At 41.3% G+C, this 17,844-nt stretch overlaps 1 protein-coding gene across 1 annotated transcript in view; it reads left to right on the top strand.

The window, feature by feature from the left end:
• Positions 1-17,844, top strand: part of DIAPH2 (diaphanous related formin 2) — a 983,541-nt gene that overhangs the window by 69,694 nt on the left and 896,003 nt on the right. The gene's annotated exons all lie outside the window — the stretch shown is intronic.

Here is a 17,844-nt window from a genome sequence, read left to right as displayed (position 1 = left end):
AAACTACACTTACCACTTTACTCTGCTATTTGGCTATTAATTCTTACAGTATTGAAATAGTTCTTAAGAGTTTATCAGTGGCGTTACCTGAACTCCACTTCACTTAAGCTTGACACTGGCGGGCCAGCTCCTCCTCCATGCTGTCCTCCATCACTTCTCACCGCTTGCCCAGTCTCACTGGCTCTGCTTGTGTAATGACTCCCACATCTGTTTCCTCAGTCACCCCCAGCCGCTCTTGCCCTACTTTCAACAAATCCCTCGGTTGATCTTTCCTTGTAGGCTACTGAAACGGCCTCCTCACTGCTCCTGTCCTTTAGGTTTTGCCTGTTCTTATCCATGCCACATGAATGATTCAGAGACATTGCTTCTCCAAAGCCCCAGATAGACCCTGATGTTTCCGACAATTATTGTCTCAACTTCAGTTCCTCAACTGCGTGGCTCGATGACTATATCACACCTTCACTTTGCTGTTCAATCCGCAAAACTCTTTCCTGTCTTTATACTTGGCTGATGAGCTTGCTGATTAATTTACTGAGTAAATGGAAGCAATCAGAAAAGAACTTCCACCACCACCCCCTGTATATACCTACCTAACTTTTTGTATCTGCACTCACATAGTTTGTCTTGTTTCCTGTCACAGAGGTGAACCTTTTATGTTCCAAATCCCTCCATTTGTGTACAAGGTTCCATTCCTTTTCAGCGGCTCAGGGACATCACTCCAATAATTTTTCTCCTCTCTCCTCTGCCATCCCTAGTGGTGTACAAAAAACCTGTCTCATTTTACAAAACCTTTTCTTGACCTTATCTCCCTTGTCAGCTACTGCTCTATTTTTACTCTCCTTTGAAGTAAAACGCCTCCCCCAATTTTGTTTATATTGATTGCTTCTGATTTCTCGCCTCTCACCTCCTCTCCTAAACTCGCCCGAGCCGGGCTTCCATCTCACCATTCCATCAAAAGCGTTATCAGTGTCACCAAAGATCTTCCTGCTGCCGAATCCCATGGTCAGTGCTCGATTCTCATCCTAATCGACTGAGCAGCAGCCTTTGATGCAGTTGATCATTCCCTTCAATTTGAAATGCTTCCACCTCCGTTCCCCCGTCCCCAACATTGATTTGGTGTCCTCCTCCGTCTTTTAGATGCCTGACAAGAAATAATTGACCCTAACGTTGCCGATACAATTTATTATTTGGAATTTCTGGGGGATGATCTATTTCGGTGAAACTTTTGGTGAAAGCTTAAATAATGAAAGCCGATATTCAAATGTAATCCTATCTTACTCCGATAATTGAAATTCTTGTTAAGCCCGAGGATCCTGTCTATTAACAGCAGTTCTCATTGTACAGGCTTGTAGATGTAGATAATCTGGGATATTGGGCTAAAACTTTAATTACTGCAAGACATAGGTTTTTTTTTAAGTATTAACTTTTATTTGATTTTTATAACTCTTCTTTAATTACTAATAGCTCGTTTGAAAAATCACTTGGCTTTATAGCGAAATAAAATCCTGGAACGAGTCCAGTTACCTCAAAGATCTGAGTGGTTAGGTTTTCCCTGACTAGTGGATTAGTAGATTACTAATGTTTCATTGACTCTGACACCTATTCTATGCATTGGTAAGCCAGTTTTCAGATTGTGGGTACTCAGTGAAACAGTAGTAGACAGATCTTCTGGGTAATGGTGTGAGTGGCTACTGCTGACAGATTTAAAACTCCGAATGTCAAACTTTTAGGTGCTTGCTTATTTCATAGAGCACAAGCTATTTATTAGCAGCATGAAAGCATAGCTTGTAAAACTGATTTTTATTTTATTTTTTTAGTGAGAGAGACAAGGACAGAGAGAGAGACAGAGAGAGGGACAGATAGGGACAGACAGGCAAGAAGGGAGAGAGATGAGAAGCATCATTTCTTTGTTGCAGCACCTTAGTTGTTCATTGATTGCTTTTTCATATGTGCCTTGATGGGAGTGGCTCCAGCAGAGTGAGTGACCCCTTACTCAAGCCAGTGATCTTGCACTTCAAGCCAGTGACCCTTGGCTCAAGTCAGTGACCATGGGGTCATGTCTATGATCCCACACTCAAGCCAGCGACCCTGTGCCCAAGCTGGTGAACCTGCACTCAAGCTGGATGAGCCCTCGCTCAAGCTGGCGACCTCGGGGATTCAAACCTGGGTCCTCTGTGTTCTAGTTTAATGCTCTGTCCACTGCACCATCACCTGGTCAGGACCTAGGTTTGAAACCCTGAGGTCGCTGGCTTGAGCGTGGGCTCACCAGCTTGAGCACAGGGTTGCTGGTATCTATGGTATCATAGACATGAATTTATCCATAGACATGAACCAGTGGTCACTTGCTTGAGCCCAAAGGTCACTGCCTCGAGCCCAAGGTCACTGCCTTGAGGAAGGGGTCCTTGGCTCAGCTGGAGCCCCCCTGTCAAGGTACATAGGAGAAAGCAATCAATGAACAACTAAGGTACCATGACTATGAGTCGATGCTTCTCATCTCTCTCCCTTCCTGTCTGTCTCAGTCTCTTTTTTGCTAAAAACAAAACATATAGAGATTACAAGTTGGAATTTAATTTCTACTTGGTAGCACAAGCATTGGCGGAAGCCCAGCTCACACTGGTAACATTGGGTTCATACAAATATGGCAGTAAGCACTGTGTTCCTACATAGACAATTAGTCTGGTTATATGCAAAAGATGAAGCTAGTGATGATTTATGATTGATTTCTAGGCACAGTTCATTTGAACTTCATTTATTAAGAACAGTGTTTAATATATTCCATACACAAATTTGATGTTTTCTACTTTGTTTCTGTTCAGCAATTTATATTAATGCTTTTTGCATTTTAGAAAAATGCAATAAGAATGTAGTTATATGCAACAAATGTTAAGCTATCCTATATTCCATCTGCTAGGACTCTGATAAATAACCCAAAATATTTTAATTTTGTCCTCTCCCTTTTGCCTTTCATCAGTTAAGAGCCTAACTTTGAACCCTGGGGTTTGTACTTGAGCCTAAGCATCCTTCTTCACTGCCGACTGCTAGCACGGGTTTCTTTCTCAGCCAATGCTGGTATTGTAGGGTTGATTAGCTTGGATGAGAACTTTTTAGAGATTTTAATTAATGGTTAACTTACCATCAAACACATGATTGATAAACTAGATCTTAAACATTATAATAAGCCATGGAAATAGTTTTCAGAAATGACTAGATCTTTAGAAATTGACTAGATAGCATCATTTCCAGTGGTTCCATTTCTGTGGCCAATATCCTTCCTCCATCTCATTAGATTGAGGGAATGCCAGCATCATCATTTCTGGTTGATATAGACTCCTAAGAAAAACTTAAAAAGGAGCAGAACTTATCCAGTAAACAGTTCTAAAAGGTGATGAAAGTTGAGTCACTTTCCAATTTCCTTACTAAGCATAATTCTCACCAAAGCTTTCACACAACCAAGAGAATAGTAGGCTAGGGGTCCCAGGAAGGGGAATAAAGGTTGGCTCTGGCTGGTTGGCTCAGTGGCAGAGCATTGGCCCAGCATATGAAAGTCTCAGGTTCGATTCCTGATCAGGGCACACAGGAGAGGTGACCATCTGCCTCTCCCTCCTTTCCCTCTCCCACTCCTCTCTCTCTTTCTCTCTCTCTTTCTCTTTCTCCCTTTCTTCTCTTCCAGCAGCCATGGCTCAGTTGGAGCAAATTGGTGCCAAGTGCTGAGGATGGCTCCATGGCCTTGCCTCAGGTGCTAAAATAGCTTGGTTGCTGAACAATAGAGCTGAGGCCCCAGATGTGGGTTTCCAGGTGGATCTCGGTCTGAGTGCATGCAGGAGTCTGAATCTGCCTCCCTGCCTCTCACTTAATTAAAAAAAAAAAAAAAAAAAAAAGAAAAAGAACTAGATTTGCAAATTTGTTTTGATTGTAGCTGGTAAACTTCACAATTCACTGCCTCTCTTTTTGGTTTGTCTGGAGATGTTTTCCAAAATATTTATTTGAAAGGTTCCGCTAGTATTGATTGCCATGAATGCATTTTTCCCAGCCATTTATTGATACATGCAATGTGCCAGATCCTATACTTCATGCTAAGGGCACCCAGATGAATACAATGCCTCCCTTCTCCCCAGAGGGCTGAGTTAATCAGGTAGACAAGCAAGTAAACGGGATTTCCATGGCAGTAGAGCAGCCAGGAGGACCGGACTGTAGATACCTAACCCAGTGCCTCGGGATCAGGGAGGAAACAAACAAGACCTGCATAGACTGTGAAACCCAGCGCCGCTCCTGAATTTTCAGTCTTTATTTCTTGAAGCATGAAAGCATTCTCAAGTTGGAACGATTTCATTGAAGTCCAATGCCTTCTATATGTCAGGCTGCATTCTACGCTCCGAGGAGAAAGAGCAGAGAACGACCTAAGGAAAATCCCTCCCTTCAGGGCTCTTATGCTCTAATAGGGGTGACAGAGAAGAACACAGGGTGTACTTTTCTCTTATTACAATTTTTAAAGATTTTATTTATTGATTTTAGAGGGAGACAGAGAGAGACAAAGGTGAAAGGTAGGTGGGGAGGAGCAGGAAGCATCAATATATAGTTGCTTCTCATATGCACCTTGAGTGGGCAAGCCTGGGGTTTCGAACCAGTGACTGACATCAGGGCTACAGGTTGATGCTTTGTGCAGTGCGCCCCCACAGGTCAGGCTTTTTTTTAATTAATTTGTTTTTTAACTTACTGTGTTGAATTGGTTTCAAGTATACAACTCAATATAACACCGTCGATTTGTGAGAGAGTGAAAGCAAAGACAAGTTTTGTGTCACAGAAAAGTTGGACAACTCTCTACTGAAAGCCAGATACTTTCTTAGGAGCAGGGAACGTAAAGGTGACAAAGATACTATCCCCACCTCGAGGATTTTAGTTTGTACAGCTCACAGGGTACAAATTGTTTTCATATTTTTAAATGGTTTGAAAGAAAAATTGAAAGAAAGAAGACTGTTGCAAGGCAGATGAAAGTTGTATGAAATTCAGTGTTTCTGTTAAATGCAGTCATAGCCATGTATTCTCAGACTGTCGGCACATTTTGTGCGGCAGTTACAGAGTTGAGTGCTTGTAACAAATACCCCATGACCGTCCTGGCCGGTGGCTCAGTGGTAAAGCCTCGGTCTGGCATGTGGAAGTCCTGGGTTTGATTCCTAATCAGGGCACATAGGAGAAGCGCCCATCTGCTTCTCTACCCCTCCCCCTCTCCTTCCTCTCTGTCTCTCTCTTCCCTTCCTGCAGCCAAGGCTCCATTGGAGCAAAGTTGGCCCAGGCGCTGAGAACGGCTCTGTGGCCTCCGCCTCAGGTACTAGAATGGCTCTGGCTGCAATGGAGCAATGCCCCAGATGGGCAGAGCATCGCCCCCTGGTGGGCATGCCTGGTGGATCCCAGTCGAGCATATGCGGGAGTCTGTCTGACTGCCTCCCTGCTTCTAACTTTGGAAAAATACAAAAAAAAACCCTTACACAAACAAACAAAAAAGAACACCAAATACCTCGTGACCTTCAAAGCCTAAACATTAATAGTCGGGTCCTTTACAGAGAACATTTGTCAACATCTGGACTAGTGTAGTAGTCTGTAAACGTTTTGATTCCCTATCCTGTTGGAGAAGGAAAAAAGAAGATACTCACAAACACACACAGAAGCACATAGGGCTGGGCAAAAGTAGGTTAGTAATAATAATACAATAATTAATATATAAATACAAAAATAAACTGTGTTTTGTGTACTCACAACTGTAAGCCTACATTTGCCCACACTTGTATATGTCTGTCTGCTTGAGCAAGTAACCGCAATGTATTTTATTTAAAAATTATATATACAGTGGTGGGATTTAAATAATTTAACAACCGGTACTCTGCCCTAATGACCGTTTTAAATGATATGTTGAAAGGTAGTTTATTATTACATGCATTTAATACTTAAATAAGAACAATAGCCTGACCTGTGGTGGCGCAGTGGATAAAGCGTTGACCTGGAAATGCTGAGGTCGCCAGTTCAAAACCCTGGGCTTGCCCAGTCAAGGCACATATGGGAGTTGATGCTTCCTCTTCCCCCCCCTGTCTCTCTCTCCTCTCTCTCTCTCTCTCTCTCTCTCTCTCTCTCTCTCTCTCTCTCCCCTCTCTAAAAATGAATAAATAAAATTAAAAAAAAAGAACAATAAAAGAGGTACACAAAACTAGACTATGTTATAAGAAAGAGTTTTAAAATATTTATGAAAAAGTATTAAATAATACCTGACAAAAAACAATAAAACTGTTATTTAAGATATTTCCATGTTGCTTCTTGATCCGTGTCCTCACTTGCAATATTTTCCCCTACGGACGAAATGAACATCACTGCAGGCGCTCAGAATACACTGTTGTGCAGATGAGCGTTCAAAAAGAGTGGGGAACGTCAATGTGTGATTCCCACACTGGGCGGCTGCCCAGGCGCCCACCTTAGAGAAAACCCTGATGACAAGTGCCATTTTAACAACCGGTTCGCCAAACTCAACAAAAAATTAGGTATCGGTTCTACTGAACCAGTGCAAACTGTCTGAATCCCACCAATGTTTGTATATACGTATAGGTATGTACTAATGCTATGGACAGTATAAAATACATACTAAAGAATGAGAAAAGCATGAGATGAACAAGATTTTTAAATGATTTAAAATGAGTTTATTTTATTTATTAATGGCACAAAAGCTCTTCCTGTCCTGGTTAATAAGTTTTTAGTGAGAACAATGACAATGTCATTTTTTATGTCTTGTTAAAAAGAAAAAAAAGACAGTAATTAGATTTAGTTCCCAGATCATTTTAGTTTGATATTTGCTTTAATGTCTGTTACACTTAAAACATAAATCTGACAAAGATATGTCGGTCCAAGTAGAACAGAACATCATTAGCAGCACTTATTAAATCACTGTATTAACTTTTCTTAGTCCAATCTATGAATCGAGCAAAGGTTTCCTGTTGCACCGTGGCTAGTAAATTTCCATCTTCCTTGATGACAGTCAGTTCTTGCAACTAATCTGGAGTGTTGCTTTTAAATATTTTTAAATAAATGGGTTCAGCCTTGGCCAGATGGCTGAGTTGGATAGAACATTGTCTGGAAGTGCAAAGGTTGCCGGTTCGAACCTCGGTCAGGGCACATACAGGAACAGTGTTCCTGACTCTCTCTCTTTCTCTTCCCCCGCCCTTCCTCTCTCCCTCAAATCAGTAAAATAAACATCATTTAAAAAAATAAATGGGTTCTAAATGGGCTTAAAAAAATGGGCTTTGACAGATGTCATCAGGGACTCGGCCTCTTTGTACTTTTCCTTCCTTATTCTGAATGAGGAGACCCTCATCACCATTTTTATCTGCTCCTGTTCCCTCCCACCATCAACATGGCATCTAACACCAGCCAGAGGAAGAGAGAAGTGAGTCATGCAGGGTCAAGGGCAGAGATCCGTAAGTTCGGTCTGCCAAAGTGTGTCTTTTTCACTGAAGTTCACTTAAATAATTACTTTCTTACTAATTGTTAAACTCTTAAGGGATTACTAGTCTTCTGTTGAGTGAAAAATGCCTAAATTATTTTGCCTAATGCAAAATTTCAGCAGTTTTGAAATACTTTGTCTTGATATAACCAGAGCTATCTCTGTCAGGTACAACATAGTTTCATGCTCATTTTCTTTCTCATTGCAATATACTGTAAATATTCTACTGCATTTGAAATATCCAACTTCTGTTCAAAAAAAGAGCTACATTCTTGACTCTAGCATTCTGAGTACTTCAACTTCTTTCTTGCAGTACCCTGAATTTTATATGTGGGGTAGTCTTACCAGGAATCCTCCCACTTAGTTTTTTCATAAAGCATCTCTTTTAATAAGCAAATCATTTATTTTATAATATGTTTTCTCTATTAGATTGTTCCATTAGTGACACAAAGAAAAGTAGTTTTTATATTTTGTTATTGAAACAATCTAGCAAATAATATATGCTGAGTTGTTTAAAAAATAACTATTTTCATTTGACTCTATGATAAACCTTTTACACTGAGTAACTTAATTTTTATTTTTTTAGCATAAGAATGAGAGACACACAGACAAGAAGGGAGAGAGATGAGAAGCATCAATTCTTTGTTATGGCACCATAGTTGTTCATTGATTGCTTTCTCATATGTGCCTTGATGGGGCTGGTGTGGCTACAGCCAAGCCAGTGACCTCTCACTTGAGCCAGCAACCTGGAACTCAAGCCAGTGACCTTTGTCTCAAGCCAGCTACCATGGGGATTCAAACCTGGGTCCTGCCTGACCAGATGGTGGCGCAGTGGATAGAGCGTTGGACTGGGATGCCGAGAACCCAGGTTTGAGACCCTGAGGTCGCCAGCTTGAGCACAAGCTCATCTGGTTTGAGCAAAGCTCACCAGCTTGGACCCAAGGTCGCTGGCTCGAGCAAGGGGTTACTCAGTCTGCTGAAGCCCCACGGTCAAGGCACATATGAGAAAGCAATCAATGAACAACTAAGGTACCACAACAAAGAATTGATGCTTCTCATCTCTTTCCGTTCCCGTCTGTCTGTCCCTGTCTGTCCCTCTCTCTGACTCTCTCTCTGTCTCTGTAAAAAGAAAAACATAACAAAACCTGGGTCCTCAGTACCCCAGGTGTATGCTCTATTCACTGTGCCACCACCTAGTTAGGGCTGAGTAGTTTTTTTTAACACTTATGGGTTTTTTGTTTTTGTTTTTATTGATTGATTGATTGATTAATTCATTAATTCATTTATTGTGACAGAGACAGAGAGGGACAGATAGGGACAGACAGACAGGAAGGAGAGAGATGAGAAGCATCATTTCTTTGTTGAGGCACCTTTGCTGTTCTTTAATTGCTTTCTCATATGTGTCTTGCGGGGGGGGGGGGGAGGTTACAGCAGTCCCAGTGACCCCTTGCTTGAGCCAGCGACCTTGGGCTCAAGCTGGTGAACCTTGCTCAAACCAGATGAGCCCGCTTTCTAGCTGGCGACCTTGGGGTTTCTAACCTGGGTCCTCCGCATCCCAGTCCGACTTGCTATCCACTGTGCTACCGCCTGGTCAGGCCCTCTAACACTTGCTTTAGCAAATTTTCAGCAATGATTTCTGTGTTCAACTGGATTTGCTGACAGGAGTTTGTTCTAGTTTACTGTCATATTGTTTTGCATGTATTATTTCAGGTGCTTCTACGAAGTATTTACCTGATGTCACAGACTTTTGTCATTTGCTGTAAAATGGGTTTTATATGTTCTGCTAGGTTGAGGTAGCATAAATGGGAGTCATCATTGATTGTTGATACCCATCCATATTTCCATGTTACCTTAATACTTTTTCATCTTGTGGGATCAGCTTCTTATTAGCCTTAGAGTTTCATCATTTTAACCACACTGTATGGCTGACAAAAGGCTCAGACTTATGAGTAGGAAATACAACAGTCTGCTGTTTTCTGGTTCCCTTGTGTTTGCTTTATTGGTATTATCCTATTATCCTCAATCTGTTGTCTTCATAGGAAACTTTCAAAACCACTTTTCTATTTTGTTGTTTCTTTGAGGGTTGATTTAGTTAAAATGAGATAAAAACAACCCACCGATCCACTGAAGCAGGTGCACATTAACTGCACTCTGTCACAGTAGAGCAACGGCCAGCAGACCTGCCCTGTGGATACCCCACTCATCCCCTAAGACGCCCCATGGATGCTTTGTGCCTATGAAGCCAGTGAGGGATCCTGTGTTGTGCTCATGCTAAATATTAAAACTTACTTTCTTGTATGTTTTGAGTACAAATAAATATTTTTTCAAACTACAGTAGATCCTTTATGTAATCTCTCCACTCTGGAAACTACTGGTTGAATGTTGAGCTCAGGATTAAGGATTATGGGAAAGTGAAATAATACTTTTGTTTTCCAATATCAAATACATATTCTGTAATTACCGCCATGGTGGTAAAGAGGTATACATAGGTATTTAAAGTCGGACCCCTCAGCCCTGGCCTGTGGTGGCACAGTGGATTCCACTTCTGGGAATTTATCCAATGAAACCCCAAATGCTAATTCAAACAAATATATGCCCCATTGTGCTCAGGGCAGGCATTTGATGGTGAAGTCAAGTTCAGATTGTCAAGCAACAGGTGGTCAACAAAATCATTGGTTTAAATGCTATAGAGATGTTTATCTGAAACTTTTGTGTTCTTATGGACCAATGTCACCCCATTAAATTTAATTTCTAAATTAAAAAATTGAAAGGAACAAAGAAAAGGAAAGCTTTAGAAATTATAATCTATCAATCTTAAAAATGCTCAAATAAGAAAGATTAAATGTTTCATATAAGAATAAAAAAAGCATGTAATTAAAACAGAAGGTTGAAACTAGCTTCAAATTGGGACCATGACATGTTTCCCAAACAGAAACACTACAGAAAATACAGAAATTTATAGCAAATTTATATAATAAGGAACAAGTACTACTTCTGTCTTATAGGAAAGGAAGATACATAAAAACATAAAAAGTTAACATTACCCCTCATAATGCAAAATATGAAAACAGTGGAAGAGTTAGAAAATGATGTTAGAAGACGAGGAGAAAGTTTTAAAAATTGTCACCGGTTTAAAGATTTCTGGGGCAAGAGTGGGAGAATAAGAATGAATGAATGAATAAGATCTGAATGGGCAGTTGGTTCAGCTTTTATCCTCCTTTACTCTAATATGGCCCCCCAGTGAGAACTTTAAGAACACAATGTTTATTTGCTGAGGAAGTGAAGGAATTTGTCTGTAATGGGAAAATTACATCATGGCATATGTGGAAGGAGAAAAGTTGTTTAATGTTTTCATATATAGCTTTAAAAACATAAATGGTCAATTATGTGGACATTAAACAACATTTGAAAACTATAAAATACTGATTTCTTATATATTATAGATGTGCTAACTAAATGTTAAACATACTAAAAGCTTGCTTGTGTGTTTTCAGTACTATAAGAACTCTGTTTAGAAGTAGTTTCATATTCAATTACATTGTTTAGAATTAATATTGAATTATGATTATTGCTCTATTTAGTTTTATGACTGTATTATACAGGTAGAGTTAATGAATTGGAAGTATTAGCTGCTTAATTAGTAGTATACTTCTTATTTCTATAAAAATAAAATGAGTCGTTACAGTCTTTCTGTTCATATGAATGCTACCTATTCTCAGTCAACCCATGCAGCAAATTTATAGGTATAGAAAATTTTGGTGGCTATAAAGCAAATTAAAGTGTTTAGAGAAAAAGTCCAAAATATAACATTGATTCAACAAATGTTTATTAAATGGTTGGAACATTCCAGGAGCTATGCTCTTTGCTGGGAGTATAAAGATTTAAAAGACCCAGTTTTTGTCCTCAGCTTACAGTTTAGGGGAGATCGGTTTACCAGATAGTTTCCATTTCAGTGCTGCAATATCGGAATTATTATGGAAGACTAGAGTGAAGATAGTCATTTCTAAATGAGATGATTTGGGGGAAATATGAAGACTTAGTACATGTATGAGCTGTTCATGTCAGAGTAACTGCGTTGAGATGAGATGGGGTTTCTAGAGGAAGAGGGTGGTGAAGATGACAGCATTGCAGGCAGAGAGAACAGTGTCCTGTGCAGCATAATGGACATGTGTCACAGCGTTGTATATGCAGGAAAACTACAAACAACCTTGCATTGTTAAAACATCAGAGAGCTTGATCAGGCGGTGGCACAGTGGATAGATCATTGGCCTGGGATGCTAAGGACTCAGGTTCAAAACCCTGATGTTGCTGGTTTGAATGTGGGCTCACCAGCTTGAGCACATGGTCACCAGTTTGAGCGCGGGGTCACCAGTTTGAGCGTGGGGTCACCAGCTTGAGTGTGGGGTCGCCAGATTGACTGTAGGGTCGCCAGCTTGAGTGTGGGATCATAGACATGACCCCATGGTCGCTGGCTTAAGTCCAAAGGTCACTGGCTTGAGTCCAAAGGTCACTGGCTTGAGCCCAAGGTCTCTGGCTTGGCTGGAACCCCCCAGTCAAAGCACACATGAGAAAGCAATCAATGAACAACTAAGGTGCCGCAACAAAGAACTGATGCTTCTCATTTCTCCCTTCCTGTCTGTCACTGTCTCTCTCTTTCTCTTGCTAACCCCCCCCCCAAAAAAAAACAACAACAAATGAACAGAAAAACAAAACAGAACATAAGGGTAATATCAGCCCTGGCCAGATTTCTCAGTTGGTTGGAGTGTTGTTCTGAAGCACTGAGGTTGCTGGTTCGATTCCCTGTCAGTGCACATGCAGGAACAGATTAATGTTTCTGTCTGTGTCTTGCTCTCTCCCTTCCTCTCTAGAATCAATAAAATAAAACCATAAAAATCCCCCAAAAGAATAAAGGGGTAAGATGAAAAGTGGCAAAAAAAAAAAAAAAAAAAAAAAGACTGAGGAGGTGATACAAACATTAACAGCTAGCACTTTTGAAGGCTAGTTAATATAGAGGGTGGGGCAAAAGTAGATTTACAGTCATTCGAATGGAGAATAATACACTAGTAAATTATAATCCAATAATCCACTCTGTGTTTTACATACTCAAACCTACATTTGCCCCCACCTGTACTCTGGGCTTGGGTTCATGATCACGCTTAACCGTGACAACATGCATGTGAGGTCTGTAATTTCTTGTTCCCTGTGCTGACCTGCCATCTTTCGTGCAAAATGATACTACTCTGATAGCGAAATTTCAGCAGTGCTTGCCATTGCAGAGCAAATGGAGCTACCTTGTAATGTAGAGGTGTCACTGAAAGGAGAGCAAATTCTCTACCTAGAGACTCCTGAAGGTGGCACTACCACACTCTGAGGCCTGGCGGTGAAGTTCACAAATGCAGATACTCAATCTTGTCAGTGTCCTGAAGTTGATTCTGTAGTACTTGGGGCGTGCAGACAGGCTAACTGCATTTGCTGGAGACTGTAACGTAGCCAGAATGTGTTGAAGCAGCAGAGCATAGCCTAGCATATGTGAGCAGGACTTAGCAAAGACAGTGTGAGTTAGCTGAATGATGTGTCTGCCCATGTGGTAATAAAATCAGATGCTGAATTAATAGAGGTCTAGTATTTCAAGATGAAGGAGGTAGAAATTCTTGCCCTCCTGGCATTTCTCAAACCACAGACTATTTGAGACAGAGAGAGATGGATGCTAAGCTATATGACATGAGGATAAGTGGTATTCTTGCGCTTATTCATGTGAGGAAGCTAGTAGGTATTTTTCACCCTGAAGGAGAGAATGCTGCCTTCAAATACTATTTACATGATTCAGTGTATTCCCTCTGTCCTATCTGACTACAATCTCTCTCAGTTTGGAATCTTATCATTAGTCACTTGAATTACTGTAATAGCCCAAATTATGGAACATAAGAGAATCCACTCTGGCTAGTTTAAATAGGAAAAGAAAATATGCTATTAAGATATGTTAGTTAGCTCTCTTGAATCAGAATGGTTGCAGATATCATAGGAACAACTTCCAGAACCACAGCACTGAAAGACAGCCCGATTAAGGATCTGCTGCCACCCCAAACCACTTGGTCAAGCTGTCCTGATGAAAGAGACGCAGCTGCCGCCTTCAGCTCCATAACCACGGCACGTCTGTGGCCAACCACGCCAGCACAATGGATAGCTTACTAGTGGCCTGCTTCCGTACATAGTTCACTTGGGAATCTATGCTCCCTATAAATGCATTTCATTGGCAGAAACTAGGCCACATGTCTGTATTCTAGTTATAAGGGAGACTGGCAAATATTATTTTTATAATGTCTAATTTTTTTTTTAAGCAAGAGACAGACAGACAGACAGGGACAGATATAGGAAGGGAGATGAGAAGCATCAACTCATACTTGGGGCACCTTAGTTGTTCACTGATTGCTTTCTCATATGTGCCTTGACTGGGGGACTACAGGCGAGCCAGTGACCCCTTGTTCAAGCCAGCAACCTAGGGCGCAAGCCAGAGACCTTGGGCTTCAATCCAGTGACCTTTGGGCTCACGCCAGCGACCGTGGTTTCACATCTAAGATCCCACGCTCAAGCCGGCGATGCTGCACTCAAGCAGATGAGCCCGAGCTCTAGCCAGTGACCTTGGGGTTTCAAACCTAGATCCTCAGAGTCCCAGGCTGATGCTGTATCCACTGCGCCACTGCCTGGTCAGGCTTAAATTTTTTTCAAATTTAATTTATTAGGTTGACATTGATAATAGAATTATACAAGTTTCTGGTGCACAATTCTACAACACATCATCTGTATATTTTATTGTGTGTTCACAACCTCAAGTCAAGCCTCCCTCCATCATCTTCTATCACTCCTCTCTACCTTCCTTCACCTCCCCTCACCTCCACTTCCCTCCTGCCATCCTCACACTGTTTTCTGTGTCTGTTTATTTTCTTTGCTTAATCCCTTCACCCTTTTCACCCTGCCCCCCGAATCCCCCCCCCGACTTCCTTGGTTAGGTGGGACTGACTCTGTGAGGGTGTGATGAATGCAGCAGGTGTGTTCACAGACTAGCGGGCAGCCACACAGGACAGCAGATTGCTCTGGTCTCCTCAGCTTCTTCTCGTCCTTTACTACCCAAATCCTGATGAAGACTTCTCCGACCATTCTCTCTGTCCTCTGTGTTCCCAACCATCATATACATGCCTCTATTATAGTTATTTCTTTACATACTCATTTTTCATACCAGAGAATGAAATACCGTACTTATTTTTATTTCAGAATGACTGCATTGTCCTGGCCGGATAGCTTGGTTGGTTAGAGCATTGTCCCGAAGTGCAGAAACTAAAATTTTAAAAATTTAGAAAAATAAAGGGATAGCATTTACCATGTAACAAGCATTGTCCCAAGTGCTTCATGAATAATTTCATTTTGTGGATACAGCAGACTTTCAAGCTGCACTCCCTTGGCCAACCTAGCACAGCCCATGGTGCATGCTATGTGTCCATGGTACGTGTTCCTAAATTCAAAATTTAGGAAGTAGAGGAAAAAAATAATGACACAGTCCTGCCACGTTAACATGCTATTAGTATTTGGTTGTAGATATTTCACATCTAGTTGTGCAAAGAAGAAACCTGGCTTAGACGGAATGGGTGGCCTGCTGAAGGAGTGAGTTCCCTGCTAGTTGAAACTGATACAGCATATGCCTGATTGGAGGTGGCACAGTGGATAAGGCATCGACCTGGAACACTGAGGTCGCTGGTTCGAAACCCTGGGCTTGCCTGGTCAAGGCACATATGGGAGTTGATGCTTCCTGCTCCTCCCCTTCTCTCTCTCTCTCTCTCTCTCTCTTTCCCCTCTCCCCTCCCCCGCCTTTCTAAAATGAATTAAAAAAAAACCAGGAATGGTCAGAATTACTGAAAATAAAGGAATAGAAATCAATTTAAATATGTGACCATCACAGCAGTGACTTTTAGAACACTTATATCACCTCAAAGAGAAATATCATGCCCATTAGCAGTCGCTCCGCAATCCCCCCCATCTCGGCCTCCATGGCACCTGGCCACCGCTTATCCACTTTCTGTGTCATAGAATTGCTTATTCTGGACATTTAAGATTTTATTTACTTATTTTAGAGAGAGGATAGAGTGAGAGAAAGGTCGGGGGAGGAGCAGGAAGCATGAACTCATAATAATTGTTTGTCAAATGTGCCTTGACCTGGCGAGCCCGGGGTTTTGAACCATTTATGCATTGCTTGACAGACATTTGGATTGTTTCCTCTCTTTGGTGATGCTGCTATGAATATTAGTGTATGAGTTTTTTGTGTGGAGGTATGCTTTTATTTCTCTTGGTATAAGGGTCCTGTGGTAACTCTGTGTGCCACTTTTTGAGGAACTGCTGTTTCCCAAGGGAGCTGCATCACATCGTTTTCACAATTTCTCCACATGCAAATTAACATTTGCTATATATATATATTTTAAATTTTTTATTTTATTTTATTTATTCATTTTAGAGAGGAGAGAGAAAGGAAGAGAGAGAGAGACAGAGAGGGAGAGAGAAAGGAGAGATAGACAGAGAGAGAAGGTGGGGAGGAGCTGGAAGCATCAACTCCCATATGTGCCTTGACCAGGCAAGCCCAGGGTTTCGAACCGGTGACCTCAGCATTTCCAGGTCGATGCTTTATCCACTGCGCCACCACAGGTCAGGCCTTTGCTATAGTTTTTATCCCAGCATCCTAGTGGGAGTGGAGTGGTATCTCATTGTAGTTTTGATTTGCATTTCCTTAATGAATAATGATGTTGACCAACATGTGCTTCTTGGCCATTTGTATATCTTCTTTAGAGAGCTGTCTATTCAAATCCTCTGCCCATTTGTAACTGGTTATTTATCCTTTTATTGTTGATTTGTAAGGGATCTTTATATATTCTGGATACAAGTCCTTTCAGACATACAATGTAGAAACATTTTCACCCATTCTATAGGTTGTCTTTTCTTTTGATGTTGCTTTTTTGTTTGTTTGGGTTTTTTTGGTGCTTTTCTGAAGTTGGAAACGGGGGGGGGGGGGAGTCAGACAGACTCCCGCTTGCGCCCGACCGGGATCCACCCGGCATGCCCACCAGGGGGCGACGTTCTGACCATCTGGGGCATCGCTCTGTTGCAACCAGAACCATTCTAGCGCCTGAGGTGGAGGCCATGGAGCCATCCTCAGCGCCTGGGCCAGCCTTGCTCTAATGGAGCCTTGGCTGCTGGAGGGGAAGAGAGAGACAGAGAGGAAGGAGAGGGAAGGGGTAGAGAAGCAGATGGGCGCTTCTCCTGTGTGCCCTGGCCGGGAATCAAACCCGGGACTCCCGCATGTCAGGCTGGCACTCTACCACTGAGCCAACTGGCCAGGGCCTGATGTTGCTTTTTGAAGTATAGACATTTCCAACTGGGTGACCTCAAGCATGTGCTAATATTTTGCAAGGGTTAACATGAGGGTCAGAATGAGTACAACATTATTTGTCTAGTGAAAATGTTATATGTGCGTGTATTACAAAATAAAGGAAGATTCCCAACCAAATTAAAGCTTATTGAATCTCAAAACAATGTGTTCTTCTAACTGAATATTTTTCTTTCCAGTGAGGGATTTTTGTTATTCCAAAATACTATATTTTTAACTATATTTCTGAATTTTTCTTCTGTGACATATTAGAGATATATATTTTCTGTTAATTTACAAATCGTATTTGCTTCTGTAAATAATAGTGATCCTAAGGGAGCATATATCAAATAGTAATGTAATGTGTTTGTTAATTATTTTATTTATTTTACTATCAGGGTAAATAGTTTGCTAAGGCTGTATAATGTAAATTGATGCTGTAAACTGCCAACTTATTCTGTGGAATAGTTAAATTTTTTTCTTTCTGTTCATGATGTGACTAGGTAGAGATATGAGCCATGAAGATAATGGTAGATTTTATACAAGAATACGATATCTGGAGGGGAAAATAAGAGGGAAAGTTCTCCAAAAATAATTATTGTTGTTAGTCACAGCAGACTTACTATTTTACTATTTATTTATTTATTTATTTATTTATTTATTTATTTATTTATTTATTATGTTAAGTGAGAGGTGGGGAGGCAGAGAGACAGATTCCCACATGTGTCCCAACTGGGATCCACCCCAGCAAGCCCCCTCTCAGGCGATTGTCTGCCCATCTGGGCCATTGTTCCATTTCTTGGCAACTGAGCTGTTTTAGCACCTGAGGCAAGGCCATGGTGCTATTTGCAGCACCTGGGGTCAACTTGCTTGAGCCATTAGAGCCATGGCTATGGGAGGAGAAAAGAGACAGAGAGAGAGAGAGAGAAAGATAAAGAGAGAAAGAGAAAAGGGGGAG

The sequence above is a fragment of the Saccopteryx leptura genome, chromosome X (genome assembly GCF_036850995.1).
Source record: "Saccopteryx leptura isolate mSacLep1 chromosome X, mSacLep1_pri_phased_curated, whole genome shotgun sequence".
Taxonomy (NCBI): Eukaryota; Metazoa; Chordata; class Mammalia; order Chiroptera; family Emballonuridae; genus Saccopteryx; species Saccopteryx leptura.
This window is presented reverse-complemented; position numbering and strand designations above follow the sequence as displayed.